The sequence below is a fragment of the Manis pentadactyla genome, chromosome 10, assembly GCF_030020395.1.
Source record: "Manis pentadactyla isolate mManPen7 chromosome 10, mManPen7.hap1, whole genome shotgun sequence".
In the NCBI taxonomy this organism is placed as follows: Eukaryota; Metazoa; Chordata; class Mammalia; order Pholidota; family Manidae; genus Manis; species Manis pentadactyla.
In genome coordinates this window covers 128,941,920-128,961,842 of record NC_080028.1, presented here as the reverse complement: position 1 = coordinate 128,961,842, position 19,923 = coordinate 128,941,920, and positions in this window count along the sequence as shown.

Genomic DNA, 19,923 nt, shown 5'->3' with positions numbered 1-19,923 from the left:
TTTGCAAAATACAGAATTTGATAAAAGCTTTGTACTCAAGATACACAAAAATCCATAAAACAGAAAAGAACCATTAAAAAATATTTTACCATTGAAAAGGTAAGTCTCACCTTAGGATCCAAGAATTTTGTCACCAGTATTTAGACAACTGCTCTGAAAAACTGTCCCCAAAAAAATTCCACCATGCAATTTTTCACAGTAACTCTATTCATAAAGACTAAAAACTTGTGCTCTCCAAAATCCGTATTTGGAGACACTGGTATGACCTATTATTAACTCCGTTTTTATCACTTCCCCTTTCTCTGGAGAATGGAGGGGTGAAGCTGAAAATTCCAAGGTTCTAATCATGGCGTGGGCTTTCTGCCTGTCAGACACCCAAGCAGAACCCTCCCAGAACCACCTACTTAGTATAAAAGACACTCTTACCCAGGAAATTCCCAGGGCTTTAGGAGCCCAGGGTCAGGAATGAGGCCTAGACCAATATATGTTTTCTATTGCATTTCTGTGTTCATGGTGGCACATCACAGGAATAGGGTCAGGAAGTTCTGCTTCCACTATCCTAGGATAAGGAGGATTTAGAACAAAAACTAAGTTGACTTATTAAGAATGTTATAATGTTTGACCCCAAGGTGTATGGATTAGATTCCAACTAAAAGGCTGATATGGCTGTAGTGACAAGTATTAGCTTCCACATCTATCTGAGTGTCTGACCAAGGCTGTTTCTATAACTGTCCATTCACAGCTCTGGGTGGGGAGTATGGGCACCCCCACCCCAGGGTGGTGGAAAGAGCCCTGGGCTCAGAGAAGAAGCCCGTCTTACACCAGAACTGGGACTTTGGTCTAAAGTTGCCAGACAAACACAAGTTAAATTTGAATTTCAGAGAACAAATAATCTTTTGCACATATCTATATTAAAATATTTTTTGCTATCATCTGAACTATATCCTGTGTTTTTACCCCAAGTCTGGCAGCCCTACCTTAGGCCAGTCATGTAAATGCTTGGAGCTTCAATTTCCTCATCTGAATGATAGAATGATGCCCACTGTAGAGTGCTGTACTTAGTATCAACGGGGACCACTGCAGGGGGTGGGGGAGTTCTTGACCCTCTTAGGGTTGCTGGATTTTAAAACTAAACTAACAAAGACAGACTAACCAGAGAAAAGTGCACCCATGTATTCATAACTTTTATGTGATAGAGGAGACTTCAAAAGGAAGTGAAGACCCAGAGAAGCATTTGGCCCTGAGCATTTTTGTGCAGGGTTTGATAAGAAGTGGGCAGTTGTGGAGAAATAGGACAGGTTAAGGAGTATGAGGTAGTGTAGTAAATAGGGGGAACTTATCAAGACCTGTTCATTAGGATTCTTCTTGTCCCTTTGTCTTCAAAGAAAAGGATTCTCCTCTCTTCTGGATATAAGGAGGGTACCTCTCACATAAGGGGTGTATGATCTGTTTCAGGGGAAAAGGATGTGAAGAAGGTCAGAGTGAGCTTCTTGCTTCTTTGATTTTTACCAAACTCCTTCAGCTTTAAATATTCAGTATTCCAAGTTACCATAGTTTGTGGTAGCATATCCTGGACCCCATCCTTACAGTGGTTGAAATGACCTACAATCTGTAGTCTTAGGCACTCCTAGAATAGTTCTGCAATAGTTATAAGTCTGTGTGGAGTAACACAAATTTATGTTTTCATTTTTCTACTTAATAGATATTGTTCTTGGATATCCATAAAGTGAGGTAATAATAGCATCTACCTCAAATTATATTTATGAGACTTAAATGAGTCAATGAATGTAAAATGTTTAGTCCTGAGCATGGTACATTATAAATGCTTAATGAATAATACCTAGTTACCCCTGCAGTTGTGCAAATATGATGTAATATCATCCAAATGAATTGAGTAGACTTTGAAATGAATCATTCAACTGAGGATGATTTACTGAGTCATATTTCAGCACTAAGTGCTGATGGGCAATACTTGTCCTTCCCATTGGTTATCAGAGAGGGACAGAAATGGCCAAGTTTAGATGGGGAAGACATTTACAAATCTTCCTGAGTATGTAAGAGACAAAGATGACACCTTTGTGATACTTTTCAAAGGATATAAAAAAATTTCCTGAATCTTAGCCCATTCTTTAAACTCAGAAGGAATTGACAGCGGATGCCTGCATTTTACCAGAGGCAAAAGCATGCCTCATCAGCAAACGGTGGGTTTACTGCAGTCTAAGGTGTACTACCGGCAGAAGCTAAGACTCTTCCTGCTTATCAAATGAAGCTGACCCAGTCTTGGTCACAGCATCATCGAATGGAAAGCTGGCCTTGCAGGATTTCCCTAAATCCCTGATGGCAGAGAAGAATGAATTCACCAAACAGCCCATCAGGGGATTTCAGGAAAGGCTCTTAATAGAGGAAAGCATTAACATGTAACCACACAGAAAGGCAGAAACACAGCTAGATATTAGTGGCAGCAGTTTCCGTTTTTAACATTTCTTGAGCTTGTTTAAAAAACATGGATATTTGTTCAGCTGCATCTCCTGTACCGTCAGTGCTGACACATCAGGGACCTCAGAGATTTAATGGAAAAGTGAGCTGATATGCAAATGACAGCATCAGACCCAGCAGCTATCAGACAAATGGAAAACCCAGCTTTCCTCCCCAGCCCTGAGCCCATCCTGATTTGGGTTGCAGATTTTACACTCTTTTCTCTCATTCTCTCTGCTGTTTCCTTTATCAACTTTCTCCATCCTAAAACTTTCACAACCCTATCTCCATGTTGCTGCCTCCTAACTCATTTCTAACATTTGGTAGGTGTACTTGCAGAAATAATTGTGCCTTTCCTTGAACTGATGTGCTGAGTGTGGAGCGGAGAAGTATCTGTTTATAGCACTTCAAGGGCAATAGGAAGACTCACGTCAATCAAGTGACTCAGTATGAACTGACATGTAAGATACCCCTTGGGAGTGATTTTTTGCTTTTTTGTTCAGTTGAAGTGCTTGTCATTTCTTTAAATTTCATATTTCTTCAGATGCAACGGAGTCATTGTAGTGAATGTAAAATGCACAAGTAAAACATTTATTTAAAAAGCAACAGCCTTGAAACAGTATAGCATTCACAAGTCAGATACAGTTTCTTATTCCATGGTAAGCATTTGCTAATGTCTAGCTTCATTGTGTAAACCCACCTGCATATGCAATGGTACACAATTCCCTGACAACATTGGTTGAGTCATGAAATAGTCTTAAAGCTGAAAAATAAGTTACATTTTCTGGTAAAACCTAGGGTCTTCTGTGAGGCCTCAGGGGTTTGATTTCCCATGAACCTCTTTAGATTACCTTGTGGTTTCCAAGCCTCTGTTTTGGTTCTTTTTTTCTCATTTTCTCTTTCTTTCTCCCAGAAAAATTCAGAAAGTCATCATTACTGAACATGTGTTCACTGTTTCCCACCATACTCTCCATGTGGCTTTGCATCCCAAAAGGGGGCAGCTAGGCAGTGGGAGTGGCAGCCTGGGGGGCTGACCAGCTGAGCAGGCTAATAGAACCAGTCTGTCACCCTCATCTCCCCTTCTCCTCACTTCCACCCTCTGCCTTCCCACCTCCTCCCACTGTTAACAGCACTTTAGACAAAGGCAATAGAACATGAGCTTTGGGGTCAGGCACACCTGTCTTTGAACCCTCCCACCTCCCAAGCTGTGTGACCTGATAAGCTGCCTCCTCCACCACGTCAGTGTTTCTTCACTTGACATGTGGCCAGGGTCACCATTTGCCCTGCTTTTTCTGGGCCAGTCTAGGTGTATGCTTTGTGTCCTGACATACTCATTAATATTGCCTCTGTTCAATGTCTCAAGTACCCTGAATAGACTGTAAAAATGAGGCATTTTAGATGTCTACTATAGTGCCTAGTACATAGTTCCTTGATATGGTAACTTCTGCTGTTATTCATAATGATTTGAAGTGATCCTCCCACCAGATCTCAGTGGATTACTTGATGTGGTGAGCTGGATGTGAGCTTAGAAAAGTCCATTTTGTTTTTGGACTTTGTTTTAGAAACAATTAACACCCAACTAATTTTTTTATGATCTCAACTGAATGTAGGGCTCACCAGAATAAAGTAACCAAAACAAGAAGTGGTAATGACCAGTTTAGGCTGGAAAGGAGAAGGGAAATTGGGCACAATTTCATTGTGAACAGGAAAAAAAAAGTGACATTTAAAGCAAAAACAAAACAAATAAAGCATTTCAGAGCAGGGTAGAATAAATCTCAGGCATAGATGGCTTTTCCAAAAGTAGTTCTCCTCAGTGAGCTCTGTGGGTAGAGCCTGAGATGAACAGCCTGCCAGCACAGGGCCTTGGGAAGATGGGTGAGGCATCTCAGCAGAGAGAAGCAAGCTCCAGTGATGCTCAAGGTAAAACATCATCTATAGTGGAAATAGCAGACAAATCCACAGGAAAACCTCTGTTAGGGAGAAAACCAATAATTGGCCTTGTCTTTGTTTTTCTGAGTCATAAACCCACTGCCGGACTGATTAACTGCTCAAAGTTATGTGCCAGACCCTGAACTACACCCTGGTCATGTGGGATGTGACACACAGTCCCTGCCTCAAGTAGCTCAGACTACAGAAAAGGAGAGACACATGGCAATGACAGCACTCTGTACTGTGGAAAGGCATGCTGTGTAAGTTGGGAAGGGTAACCTCAGTAACAAAGGGCCCCAAGCCCTGTCGCTAGCCACAATAGATGGCATTTCCCACTGGTATTGCAGAATAGTGAGGACTTTGCAAGATAGTCCTCATGTGGCTCTAACTATTCCCATGGCCTTAGAGTTCTCTTTTGGATACTTCACATCCAGTCAACAGGTAGAAGAAAAAGGAAACTAGAGGGTGTCACAGGAATATTTTTTGGGCTAGGTTTGGAAGTGGTGCCCACAAGCCATTTGTCAGAGTTAGTCACATTGGCCCAACATAATGCAGTACCTGGGCAGCCACTTCCTGTTAACAATTCTACAGGATGAAGGGGGAGAATTAGTCTTTTCTGAACAGCCAGCTCTTCATGGGACTTATACATGGAGGAGTATGTGAGGGAAGCTCAGAAGAGAGAGAGAACCCAAACGTGCATGTGTGTGTGTGTGTGTATTTCTGGAGTGAGGGATAGATCCTAGCAATGGCTCCATGGAATAATTGATATTTTAACCAAGTTTTACAAGAGAAATAGTATTTAACTCATGAAGGGCATTAAGAGAAGACAGTTTAAATAGAAGGAACAGCATATGTAAAGGTACTGGAGAATTCATTCCATCATTTATACAACAAATCCTTAAAAAGTGCCTTTGAAGTGCCAGAAATCATTAAAAATGCTGGGAATGCTGCTGTACACAGAACAGACAAGGGCTCCACTCTCCTAACCCAATATTCTAGTGGAAGGAGACAAACCACACAGAACCAACTAAGTACACAACTCCAAACATCAAGTAGCATGTTGGGTGGAAGAACCACATAGCTGTAAGCAGGGCTGGAGCAAAGGGTGAATGTTGAAAGTGCGGAAAAAGGAAGTGAGAAATGATGTGACGATGAGACTGGAGAAGATGGAAAAGGCCAGCCTGGAAGTAGCCTTAGTGCATTAACAGGTACCAGCAAGAGGAGATGGGCAGAGCTGTGAATTATGGAAGGTCCCTGGCTTGTGACAGAAAGACTCCAGGTGTGGCTGCAGGGAGACTGATTATAAGGCTGTGTGAATAGCCTCGGTGTAAAGTAGGAGACATGGTTGGAGGGGTGGAAATGTGAGTGGGTGCAGTGCACACAGGGGGCTTGCCCCTCCTTCCAGGTTTCAGGCAGAAAATGAGAAGAATGTGTTTCCCTAACTCAGTCCAGTACTTCTAGTTTGTGTAAATTTTTACTTTTAAGCTTTTGTATATATACCCTCACAGAAAAATCTAAAACTTAAAATGTTACCCTGTGTTATTAGACAGTGCTGGGTACAGAGGAATACATGTACATGTCTGTGTCTACACAGACACATATATATTTATGTCTATGTGCATAGATATATTTTGTTAACTCTGCTACACCTGTGTGTACACAAGCTCCCCAGCTGTCTCTGCCCCTTTCCCCACTGCAGATGTTCTCCTCTCCCCACCTGTACTCCGATACTTGCATCAGGTGGAATCACCGTGTGGAAGCCCACACCTTGCCGGGGCTCCAAGGTAGCCCCCCCCTTGGAATTCCCTCCACACCCTGCTCAGGCTCTGACTACCTGTCCCATGCCATGCCACCACCTCCTGAGGCTGCCCTCTTTACCCTGCCTGGGCTCTGGGCCCTGCCTCAGTCACCGCAGCATTCCTGCACTCTCCCACAGCCACCTACCTCACTCAGACCTCTTGAGGAGCTCTACAACAACACCATTCCAGATGAGAAGTGGGAAAGAACAAGGGCAAGACAAAAAGTTGAAACACACAAAAATTTTTTTAATCAGAAAATGGAGTTGACAGAGATGGAAGCAAGACTTGTGTGTTTTTATTTAATGTTGATTTTTTGACCAAGTAAATCCTTAAATATTTAAAACAAGAGTCCCTAAAATCAAAAGTAAGTATACTTACATCCTTAATTGGTAACAAATACATCAAGAAAATGATTGTTGCAATGCTTTAAGGCAATTATTTTAACATGCTCAGAGGGATGTGTTCTCAGGATAAAAGAGATCTAAAGTTTAACTCAGGAGTTAAAAGCAATAATACTGATATTGTTGTTTTAGAATATATGTATTAAAAGATATAGAAATAAATATGTTAATATTAACAACTGTTTTCAGTGTAAGAGAAAAGCAATGTAAGTATAAAATTTTTTAAGTTAAAGTAAAACTTCAGTATTGTTAAATTTGAATAGAAAATTTCAATATGAACAAAGAATTTAAAAATACATACATGCGTGTTTTCCTCTACTTTTGCCCACTGAAGGACCTAGAAGCATTGATGACCCAGTGGCAGTGAGCACCCTCAACAGCCAGAGTTCTGTCTCTAACTAGTTTCCCCATGAAAGGAACCAGGGCTCTTTAGAGAAGTGGCTGGTTTTTGGTCTGGGAGAGGGAGTGCACTTGGTGAGTCAGGGACACCTTTCTGTGCCAGGAAAAGAGGCAGTTTGAAGGGGCTCTTACTGGCCAAAGATGGGAAATTGCAGCTTCAAAATGAATGAAATACACTGACTATATGCAAACCTGTAAATCAATAAAATGATATTCAAGAAAGAGAAAAAAAAAGATAAACCAGGCAAAACACATTTGAGGTCTACTCCTTACTATTAAAGGGACAATTCAAATACATATATACCTTGCCTTTCCAGAAGAAGCAGTTGATGAGATAAATCTCTCCCTCGCTCTTTCTCTCCAACAAAGACTGCCAACTAATAAACATAAAAGAAATGATAAAAATAGAGAAATCAACATTTTGCAACCCCTGGTGAAGTCACTGCTGGAGGCAAGAATCATCAATGGATGATTAAGCCATTAGGTGATACACTGACAGAGAGCTGGATCCCCCAGTACTGCTCAAGTCTGACTCCACAGATTATCTGATGGTTTAAAAAGAGAAATAGAACTTTATGAGGGAGAGATGAGGCTGTTTGCTACTGATAAAGAGTCAGTTAGATGTACCTCATGAGGTAATGTAAAATCATACAGCATCAATGATGATGTCTTGCCTAAAATGTTTAACCTGAATGTAATACAGCCTCTGTATCCACACTCCAGGTTACAGAGAATTCATGGGTAAGTGAAATAATGTAAATGCCACCAAAAATTCAGAAGCTGGACAAATTCAGAAACTAGGCCATTCTGTGGGACAGCTGGCCTAGTCACTTCACCAAGTTAATGTCATTCCAGAGAAAGGGGCAGGGGAGCACCATTATAGATCATAAGTGACTTAAGACATGTAACAACCAAACACAGAGAGGAGTGGATCCTGGTATGACTAAAATAGGAGTAACATACATTTTTTGGAGCAATTGGCAAATTTTGAATATGGATCAGGTATTAGATGATGATAATAGAAAATTATCATTAATTATGTTAGCTATACAATGGTATTGATTTTAAGAAGAAAAAAGTTCTGATTTTCATGGTGTTCATTTAATTTAAAATATTTTGGCTAAAAAATTGATGATGTAAACATGGCAAAACTGTTGATAACTATTCATCTAGGTAACAAATATATAGGCAATCACTATACTCTATTTTCCTGTGTGTTTGAAAATATTTATGATAAAAAGTTAAAAGTAATTCTGATTCCTAGGCCCCAAACCAGACCTACTGAATGAACCTAAAGCCTTGCTGGCATCTGTATTTTATCAAAAACCCATCTTGATGAAGGAATGAGTGAATGAATGACTTTTTCATCCATTGTAACCTTTTTCAACAAATATTTATCAGGCCCCTACTACAGGCCAGGAACTTTTCTAGGTGCTGAAGATTCAACTCTGAACAAAACATACACAAAGGATCATAAACCTGTGGAGCTTGGCACCCAGCCTTGTCCACAGTAGGCCTCTTTTTAAGATAAAATAAAACTTCAGTTTTGTTAAATTTGAATAGAAAATTTCAATATGAACTCACCCTCACCTGGACAGGAGGCACCTCTTTAAAGCAAACCAACTTTTTTAAACTGTTAAATATAACACAAACCCAGAAAACTGCCTAAAACAGATGGACAGATTAATGAATTGTTAGGCAGTAACACCCCCACCTCCCACAGAACCCAGAACCCTGTCAATCAGCGGGGAGTCTCTCAGGCCCATGCTCACCACTTCACCCTCCCCAAGAGCCGGGCCTCAGAATGCCACTGTGAGGAGCAGAGGCAGAGTTCAGAACCCAGTCCCCAACATTCTTCTGAGCATTACCTTGCCCCACAAAAGGAAGATCCCACATTTTCTTTCCCTTTGGTTCAAAAGGACCTATTTGCAAACTTTTACAGAACAGCACAACTCAGACATGTGTATTACACACGTGACTTTCACTTTATAATATCAAGTAAATGCAGCAGCTCCAGGCAAGCATATACCTGATTCACAGCTAATTTCAAGAACATGAAGTCATAAAAGGTACAGATGCATAATTCTATCATGGTGGGGTAAAGAAACTAAAGTATTATTTAGAATAACCTCAGTGTCAGCCTCAAATGGTAACATCGGGGAGGCTGTCTGCAGTCATGTGGAGTGATGTTAAGAGGTGACCTGAGGTGTTGCTTGTTACCTAGGCTAGTTGAATCAAATGAGAAATAAGCTTTCTCCATTTTTTCTTTTTTTAAAAAAAAGAGAACTTTAATCTTCTCAGCATTTTATATGACTTTTTTTTCTCCTCTAATCTAGGTCTTTCAGACCCAGAACTGAAATACTGTGAAAATGGACAATGTGTCCCCTGCCTGACTGTTCTCAAAATGCCCAAACCTTGGAAACGATGCAAGGATGGAAAAGTAAAGAGACTGCATTTCATGCAGCAGTCTCAAAGCTCTGACACTAGGTTACTGTAAATGCACAGTGACACACCACGTAGGCAGGCTGCCATGAGCATTAAGTAAATAATAGGCACACAGTGTAGCTTGGGGCATATCCCAGGAGAGGGAGAGTTCAGAGGCTGATGAGAGTGGGCAGGTCTCCCCTTCCAGCAACTCCATTTCCTGCTGATGCGGCCTAAGGCCCATGCAGAGTAGAAGACTCAGCCCCTTGTGAGCGAATGGGGAAGATGCCGATGCCTCCCAGGGATGCCGTGAGGACTGATGGCAACTCCCATCCACCTGGCGCCCCCAGGGCCACTTTGCCTCCATCCACTACCTTGCACCTCCTCGAGGTTTCTACCCCCTTGCTACTCAGGAGCAACTAGAATATGTAGGAAACGCATGTCTTTTTAAAGGGGGCGCTTTTGCCATTTCCATCGTCACCCGGACAGGAGGCACCGTAATTGCGTCCTGAGACATCTTTTAATGGTTGTAATCACTTTCAAGCTACGTAATCTCTCTAAATCTCAATGTCCTCGCGTACAAAATGGGGATGGAGAGGTCCTTACAAGGGGTCTGAGTGAAGAGTAAATGAGATAGGGAATTTTTGCTTCTGTTAGTGGTGAGTCTGCGATGTTTCCCCAGGTCCCCTGCGCAGACAGGACCCACATCATCCCTCCTGGAATGAACGTGGCCGAAACAGTGGGCCTTGAGACGCAGCAGCGGGGGCTGCAGGGTGACAGACGTGGCCTCCAGGACATGATGCAAACTCCTGCCGCAGCCCGGGATCCCCACAGCCAGACCTGGAAAATGTCAGAGAGAGAGACGGTCAGGGGCGGTCGCTCTCCGCTTCTCTCCGCCTCTCCCTGCCTTTCCTGGGCAGTGAGTCTTCCGCTACCCCCTCAGCATCTTCCTTGGGGTTTAGACCTTGGCACTATAAGTTTTAACGAAGAATAGCCACATTTGGCTCTTTTTTTTACTCTTGTTCAAAGCCTTATATTTGCTCTCCGGATAAAAAATAGAAAGGTGTTATGTCAGTCTTGGGCTGAACATTAAATGAAAACTCAGAATGGAGTGTCGGCAGCGGAGCAATGGGATTTATCCTTGGCTCTGGGTTTCAGGGTATAAGCTTCCAGGCCCCTGAGTCACTGGGGGGTGGGGTCCCTCCTGGCCCCTGAGTCACTGAGGGGTGGGGTCCCACCAGGAGCCAAAGGCACAGGCCATTTCTTTCTGGAAGCTTCTTAAAGGGCCTGTTGTATCACAAGGCTGCTGGGCTGTGTTCTCAAGCAGCCCTATGTTTTCTCTCCTCATGTGCTCACGGGAACACAGGGTGCAGGCCAGGACCAGAGGGAGTCAGGCTGCTCCTGGAGCACAAGAAGACCCTTGCATGCCTGAAGACCTTCTTTGCCCCTGGCCTGAAGCTCTGTCCCTAGCCATTGCCTCCAATAGGCCACTGCTGAAATGCCACCGTCAAGAAGCTCTCACAGGCCATGAGGCCTGAGGCTGGGGCCCCCTGCTGCAGGGCTTCTCCACAGGCAGCACAGAGGTGAGAGGTGGGCATGTGCCAGCAGGCCAGCTCCACCGGTCAGCTTGTGCCACACGTGGGCAACACATCCTGCTTTACTGTACTGCCAGGAAATACAGAACCAAACAAGACTCGAGTGTAGCCATAGCCTCATCCTTCTGGCTTGTCCCTTACGTAAGTCCCTAACCCTGGGTGTTCATCTCCTATCAGGTTTTTTGTCCTAGCCCTGATTCTTTGTTCTTACTACAGTATGTTGACATTTTTGTGTATGCTTTCTTGTAGTAAGCTGTGTGGAACATGGCACAGAATGTAAATACCTCAAATATCTCAAGTGACACTCCCTGCTCCCCGTGTCAGTACTGGCTTCCTCTCTAAGGAGGGTATGAGTCTGCATCTTATGAAGGACAGCACCAAGACAGGGCTCGGCGGCAGTCCTCCTATTACACCATCTATCTGCTTCAGGACATTTCATGAGCTGTTGTATGAATTCTACACAGAGACCACCTCATCTATTACTCAAGACACCCCATGAAAAGGGCAGGTGAGAGAGTGTGGTGGGTGAGCCAGAGGGGTGCTCCAGCCTGGTCTCGAGAGACTGTGTCCTCTCTACCTGTCTCCCTCTCAGCCTCCCTCCTTTTTCTCCCCCCTCACTCATAGACTATTTTATAAACCAAATCGAACTAGCTCTATTTGGTTTTCCACCTTAATACGTAGCCTTAAAATGAAACACCACATTGTCATCTAGAGGTCATGAGACACTCGGAGCAAATTCTTGATGCTATTTAACTCTGGGATGTCCTTAGGGAATGCTCTGAGGGGGGTCTCCCTCCCACCCCCTCGGCTGGATGCTTCACTTCTGACTGTTGTGGTTTAAAATGCCAACCTACAGCTTGATTTCTTAGACCATGCTTATTCGCATGCTCTGAAAAATCTCATAACAACATAGTAAGAAAGGTCACTTAACAATGAGACAATAAACATATCTCCTCCCCAAGAATGAATTTTGGTGTAAAAAGAAGCAAAAATAGTGCCAGAAACAAATTACTGGCTTATAAACATGTTTATTAAATGCATCATACTTGGAGAAGCAGATGTGAGAATGACAAAGGATAAATGCCAACAGCAGGCTGCTCAGTAGATTCCTTGGCTTGCTGCTGAAAATGAGAGGCTGCACTTGGTGGGAGTTGCCATGGAATTACAGGTTCCTGCTGTGCTGCTCCTCAGGGAGCCATGATCAGCTCCAGGAATTGTTTGGAGAAGTTTTCCTTTGGTGTTAATAGAACAGATAACTCTCTTTAACAGAAAACTTTAATAAGTTCCAATATTTTTCTGAATTCACAATTTCCTTATGTCTTCAGTTCCAGTTGTTTGTTACACTTCAATAAATAAGTAAAATTGATTAATAAATCTATCAAACGTAATTCAGGATTACCCCGATTCCTGCCTTTCCTTAGTCCTTGCAAATAAAGGACTGTTGGTTTGAGATGGTTTAGAATGAGCAGAAAGTACACAATAAAAAGATGATAACTGTTTTTTGGCATTTTTAAGTCATATTTCTGCTGCAGAAATTGGCATATCTTGCAATAAAGCCGTTGATGTGATTAGGAGAACTACAAATTCCACACTACAGAGACACAGACTCCTCCTCATGCAAAATTTCCTATTCACAGATCTGGCGTTCTTCTCATTTCCTATTTAGAACAGTATTCTCTGGCCCTGTTGACAAGAATAAGTCATTGGAAGCTCTGGCAAACAATGCTGTGTGGGGTGTCCACTGGAGTCAGCAGCTCCCCTTTGAAAACTGCCATTGCTGTTGAAAGCTGCCAATTTTGCAGTCAGGAGGTCATATAGAATCAATTAAGTCAGAAGATCTCTGGGGAATCACCTCTGAGGGCTGTTGCCCAACTGTGATTATTTGCCAACATGGCAGCTGACTCCCCAACTCCTGTGAAACTCGGGCTGAGAGTCGGCCTCCACCTTCTGCCTTCTGGCAGCCTCCACCTTCTGGGAGCCTCCACCCCTCAGCAGCCTTCACTTCACCTCCTGGCAGCTCAGCTTTTTCCCTTGGCCGCCCATGCTGGTCCAGCTCAAGCTGCGTCACCCTGAGTCTGACCCCAGCTCCACTCTGAGATGCCGGGAGAATGCCCCGCTGTGTGAAGAGGTTGTGGCTCTCAGTTCCTCCTCACTAGCAGGAAGGAAGCTGGAAGAAGTACCACAAATGGCTGCTGTCGCTATGGCAACGAGCTGCTGCTCAGAAGAAAGTGGAGGAAAGTGCCTTTCATCTTTTGATTACCTTTCTGCACCTTCCCCTTCCTTTACCCATTATTAAGCCCCTAAGCAATCATCTCTCCTAACATCCATACATCTCCCCTAAGGCTTAAACATCTGAAGAGCCTTCATCCATTAATAAGCACCAATTCTTGAATCAAAAAAAGAAAATATCATATTATAATATCTATTATAATTGTATGCACCGTTCAGCTGGGTGGAGAAAGTATTTTTATGTACAGGGCAGGAAATCATTCATTCATTCAGGCAATTAATAAATACTCACCAGTAACTACGATGCAAAACGCTAAGCCCTGGGGATTCAGAGATGATAAAACACCGTTTCTACCTTACCGTCTGGTGGAGATGCAGATATGACAATAAATGCCCATGATAAGGCATTTCTGGTGTCTGATAAAAGTCCACCTGGGCCTGTGGGGCTGTGAACTGCTGGGGGCTTGGAGGGGCTGGGAAACGCTCGCCAAGGAGGTGAGCTGTGAGGCAGACGCAGGCAGGCATGAGCACACATCACCCTGGAGGCCTCTTCAAGGCTCCCACCAAGCTCATTGCTTGGTCTAACTTATTGGGTGGTGGGTCAATACCCAGGAAGCTCCAAGAGCCTTTATGAGATACAGTGTAAATGATTCAGAGGAAGCCAGTGGTGTTTCATGTGAGTTTTGGAAGGTGGGGATCAGTGTGATGGAAAAAGGGGAGGTGGAGGCTGCAGATGGGGAGAAAACTAGAGACCAGAGTGTTACCAGAGATGGGTCCTTGGCCTCCTGTGAGGAAGAACTCAAGAACAGACACAAAAGGCAGCTGAGCACTAGGAGTTTAGAGAAAGGAGAACATACAGACCTGTGAGGTGGTGAGGGCATATCAGAGGAAGTAGCACTGAGGAAACAATAAGGGCCTTTGTTATGTAAAGGGAGATGAACATTCACTAAGTGGGCTCAGGTTTCAGAGGGAACAGGTAAGGTCTTTTTGGGGTTTGGACTTGCTCTACCCTCACATCCAGGGGAGTTTTGGTTATATTTGGTTCATACTGAGACTGTCATGGTACAGGTAGGTGCAATTTTTACCGTTAATGAGGGCATGATTTTGGGGTGAGGTTTAGGTCAACTTCTCCATGTTGGAACCAGCCATTTTCAGCTGGTCTGTTACCTATACCCTCACTGCCCTCATCCCACAAGAACAGCTCACACGGAAATGTGCAGAATGTAAGCACTGGACAGACATCCCCTCCCCCTGCCTGCTCACGTGTGCTGTCTACCTACTCTAACGGGAGGAATAGTGGGTGTAAGGTAATAAACCCCCTGGGAGTGTGGAAGCCCGAAATTGTGTGGGACAATGACAGGAAAAGACCCATCTGACTGTGATTATGGGCAAAACATCTGATTAGTCTAGACTCTGCCACCACTATCTGGAGGCGGAGGATGAGTCGCAATCTTTTGAGGCCTATTTTCTCATCTGTAAAATGGGAAATATAGATCTTCCATTGGTTGACTTCCATGGTCCTCTCTCAAAATTCCCATGTTGAAGTCCTAACCCTCCAATCCATAGAGTTAGGATCTCCAGAATGTGACCATATTTGGAGATAGGATCTCTACAGAGATGATTAACTTTATGTAAGCTCATTAGGATGGGCCTTAGGTAATGGGACTGGTGTCTTATAAGAGGGAAATGTGGACACAGGCATGGACAGAGGAAGCTGGTACGAACACACAGGGGGAAGACGGCATCTACAAGCCAAGGAAAGGGGCCTGGGGTGGCGCCTCCCTCACAGCCCTCAGGAAGAGCCAACCATTACTGTCAACACCTTGACCTGGGCATTCGACCCCAGAACTGTGAAAGAACAAGCCTGCTGCTCGAGCTGCCCAGTCTGTGGTACTTGGTTGTGGCAGCCCTAGGGAACTAGCCCACAGTGTCATTGTGAGGACTGAAGAGTTTACACAATGACCAAAGCATGTGATAATATTCAATGTGTGGTGGCTCATATTGTCAGTAACAATACAATTGGCTTTACTTTAAATAAAAACAAACCCCAACTTATTTGCATAATTGGATTTTAAGGCTATCAAGACTGATTTCTCTAGTTAACTCAATGACAGAGAACCTTTTGTTTCCATTCTGATGCTGAAATCTTTTAAACATGACTCGTCCATCCTTATACTATTAAAACTGAACATTTTTTTGATTTACAGGCCCAAGTGCCTCTTTAATTCTAAGAGATTAAAACTGAATGTGTACTGCTTCAAAAAAGAAGTTTTGTTTGGGTTTTAATAAGTCAGTTGTCAATCTTTTCTAATGATTTCCTTTTTTTTCCACAATGAAGTGTTGACAACTCCAGCTAACTTCAGGGTTCTAGACAATTGAACAAATCCAATGTGTCAACATTCTTTACTTTCCATGAACACATTAAGCAAAATAGAGTGTTACATAACTGCCCTACATTGTAAGGACTCAAACTTGTTACTGTAACTTTAATTATAATAAAAAAAATACAAATAACTATCATTTTCTCAGTTTATTTTGGACCAGCTGCCTCTGAACAATTAACAAACAGATCATGTAAATGTAATTAGTTACAAGAAATACCAGGCTCCAAACAGAAAACAGAATAAATTGAATTCTGTTTACAATCATCCAGACTATGCTTCCCAATTGTAGTTATGAGAGCTGGCACCAAACAGTAAACTGTGCTTTACCATTGCCCTGATCTGACATTTCTAATTAACTTCTAAGAGTGAAATTTATTTAGCTTCTTTCTCTCGCTTGGGAAGAAGGTTATAAAACACAGAACAAATGATCTATCTCCATTGGTAGAGGACCCTTACTGGTGTGTGGATTAAAATGCCATTCCTCCCATAAGGAGGTAGAACTTGGTGCCCACGCCTGAAATCTGAGCTGATGGGGCTGAGCTTCCAATCAGCTTGGCAAATGGAATGTGGGAGACCAAACACTGAATCTCCAAGCAGGTCTCCGAGTGGCTCTTTCCTGCCGCCCTGACCTCTGCTAGTCAATGCTGTCTCTAGCCCTGCTTAGCGCACCTTGTTGAAATTCTCTGAGACCATCTCTGATATGTTAACTCTGTAAACATTAAAAAGCAAAGTGAGGAGAAAAACTAGCTCTTTGGCTTCTTTATTTCTAAGTTGTCTTTTTTTTAGTTGCCAAGTTACTGGCTCATACCTGCTTCCCATTCTGATCTCTCAAGGACCTTGCCCCTTTCAGGAAAACAAAATCAATGTACATTGCTTTGAAACAGCATTCCCTGCAGAGGTCATCTCAGAGATCCTTTGAAGAATACCTTATTCTTTTATTAGAATGGACAGGAAAGTGTTGATCATTCAATAGCTATTACAGACATAATGTTTGCCCTTCATTGTGCTCAAACACTTCATGTTTATAAGCAGATATGAAGTATGACCCTCACTCCCAAGTTACAGAAGGAACATGATTTAGGGCCCAAGCTTAAAACCACTCACTATTTGACTTTGGGCTTCCTTCACTTCTCCAAGTCTTACTTTCCTTGCCTGTATAGTGAGAATAAATAGCTTTCTGTTTCATAGGCTTTTAGTAAGGGTTTAATGAAAGCATGAATAAAAGAGCTTAGCATAGTGCCAGAAGAACAGTAAGTGTTCAGAAAATGGAGCTAACATTATTATTGTTATTCAGAGAAGTAGAGAAATGTATTTGGGGTAGATGATGAAAACCACAATGAGGCATTTAGATTTAATGGGGTTTGAAACTTAGGCAAGTTATATGATGTTCTCCAATGGGTGATATCATGGCCATGGTGTGCAGAGGCCCTAGCAGGGATGTATTTTACAGAGAAGCTAGCATGCAGAGGTGCAAGGAGAGTGTGTCTCGGGCTGCATCTGGTGGAAGAAGAATAAAGGGGCAATTTGAGTAGCATTTCCTCAGAGGAAACAAGGGGACTTTGTGTCCCTTTGATCTGGGGAACGAGGATGAGAGGAGAGCCAGCACTGCCTCCCACTCACTAAGCTGGGGTGAGGAAAAGGCCATGGTGGCAATCTAGTATTTAGGTGAATGTACCTATTTGTGGTTTAGGGGCTGCATTTTCTTTGGAGTTACTGAGTTTAAGCTAAAGTGAGCCAAGTCAGTGTAGCTGCCCAAGTGGTGTCTTCCCTGATGGGCTGTATAAGCCATGAGCACACAGAACATTGTGTCTTGCTAACCTCAGCATCCTCAGCATCCAGCCCAGAGCACACACTCAGTGTATACCCCATGAAAGGAAGGAAACAGAGGAGGGAGGCACTCTGGGCTGCCAGACAAGGTGGGCAACTCTTCCAGCCTTAAATAAACATAAGATAATACAGTAATATAAGTATTAATATGCAATAATGTTATATTCAATAATATTCAAATATAAATGTGCCAGGATGGTTCATGATGTATATATATTAGGCCAGTTTCCCCCTTCCCTCCTTAATCACAAACAACAAAAAACAACAACAGTTAAAGTGGTTCTTAAAGCCTTCGAGGCTTTAAAATTCCCTAATGGTCAATGCGTACTGAGTTGACATCAAGAAGTTACAAGCAATGTCTTCAGGTAATTCCTAGGATGTACAAGAGACATGCTCACAGGAATATACATTCTTCTAGCTTGTCCCAACAATGTCCCTTCTATGTTTTAAATACTTTGTATGCTTTATATAAAAAAGATTGATTCCCAAGACATTCTGCCTTGCAGCACTCTTCTTGAAGTTCTAAGGAGACTTGAACTGACAGTTTATATTTCCCAGAGTTAAACATCGATTTGGGTATTAGGCTGAGGATATAAGGTCAAATTTCCACATAAGTAGTCCTCTAACTGCAATGAGATGAAAGACAGGCAAGTAGGGAAAATTCTCAAGAATTTTAAAAAGTTATTTGTGTTCCTCTTTTCTAGCAAACATTCCCTTAGAAGGGGAGAAACTCCCACTATTCCTCCAGTAAACTCAATTGTAGGAACTCTAAGAAAAGCATAAAACTTATAAGAAAGCATTGGTCCAAACATGAATCAAACTAAAAAGTTATGGTGTTTTGAGAAGCTCATGGAATGTAAAAGAAACAGGCCCTTCACATTCTCCTTGAAGTTGCAGAAATATACCTACAGAAGAATTATATTTCCTTTCTTTATTAATCAAATCATATTACTTGATTCTTCAGTGAACAGTGTTCATGTATTCATGTATTGTGAAGGATGTGTTCTGTTTTTAGAATCAACCTATAGAAAAAATATGTTTAAAGAACATAATTCAAATACTTCTAAATCTTGGAAATTATAAATTTATGATATAGCTGATAGAGAATTAAAGTGGGGGGAGGAGGAAAAAGAAATAGGAGTTCCAGAGACAGAAAACAGAGAAAATAGTGGGGAGAAATTTATCAAAGAAAAAGAAAATTTCTTCAATAAAGGACATGACTCTAGATTGAAAGGTTGGACTGGTTGCTCAGCTTAATGAATGAAAAATATGCCTACCAAAAAGCCACATCACCGCAAAATTTCAAAATCCCAGGGACAGAGAGATGACTCCAAAAGTTTCCAGAAAAAGAAAATAGATTGACTGCAAAGGGCTGGTTATAAGAACAGCATTGTTTGTAGCCTTGTAAATCTCTCAGAAATATTTCCTCAACTTGACGCAATTGTGGTCAAGCCCTTTCTCCTGAAGGCCCACCCTCAGAGGTCTGCCTCCAAGCTCTTCTCCCTGAAATACCCCTAGAGAGTTCTATCAAATGCTCCAAACTGTCTCTCCTTCCCGAACCCACTTCCAGGTCTGATGCTGCAACAGACTAAGCTCACTCTGGCCCTTGTTGGGACAGACGCCTCTTCGGTTGTTGTTCCCACTGGGCAGTGGTGAGTGTCCTCTGCACTGGGCTCATGCCAGGCCAGCTGACCTCAGTGACCTGGTGTCTTCAGAGACTGGCCCCAGATGTGGGTGCGCTCTCTGCTCCCAAACTGCAGGCCCACCCCACAGCATGACTACTGGGCAGAGGTGGTGAGGCAGCAAGAATCTGCTTGCAAGCAGCCAGCCTATGGGTCGGTAGGCACTGTGCCTCGGTGGTACTGAAGGGTGCAGTCTGGGATTCACATTTTTACAAAATCAGAACCCCTTTCTGAGTTTATCTCCCTTCACCCCAGTTTCCCTTGTATCTACCTTGTGAGAATCACATACCATCACCTGACCCAGTAGGCCCCCACTTTAAGTTCCCCTTTATAATGTCACTACTCCATGGGTTTCCAGGTGTGCCGTGTCCTCACAGCGCACAGATGCTGGAAGCCAGCCAGATGCTCACTTCTTGTACCACTCAGCTTTTGCAGCTGAACAAATCACCACAAAACATACTGGCTTAAAATAACAGCCACCTTTTCAGTCCATGACTCTACAGGTCAGCAATTTGGACTGGGTCCATCTAGGCAGGTCTGGCCAGGTGACCTGGGGGGTCCACAGACTGGGGGTCCTCAGCTGAGGTGGCTCATCTCTACGCAGTTTCTCATCTTCCAGCAGATGCTTCTGGGCAGCTGCCTGGTGACCTCATTGTTCCCAGAGCAAAATATAGGAGCTGCAGGTCTTCCTTTTTTTTCCTCCAGTTTTACTGAGAAATAATTGACATATATCACTATGTATGTTTAAGGTGTACAGCATGATGGCTTGATTCATATAT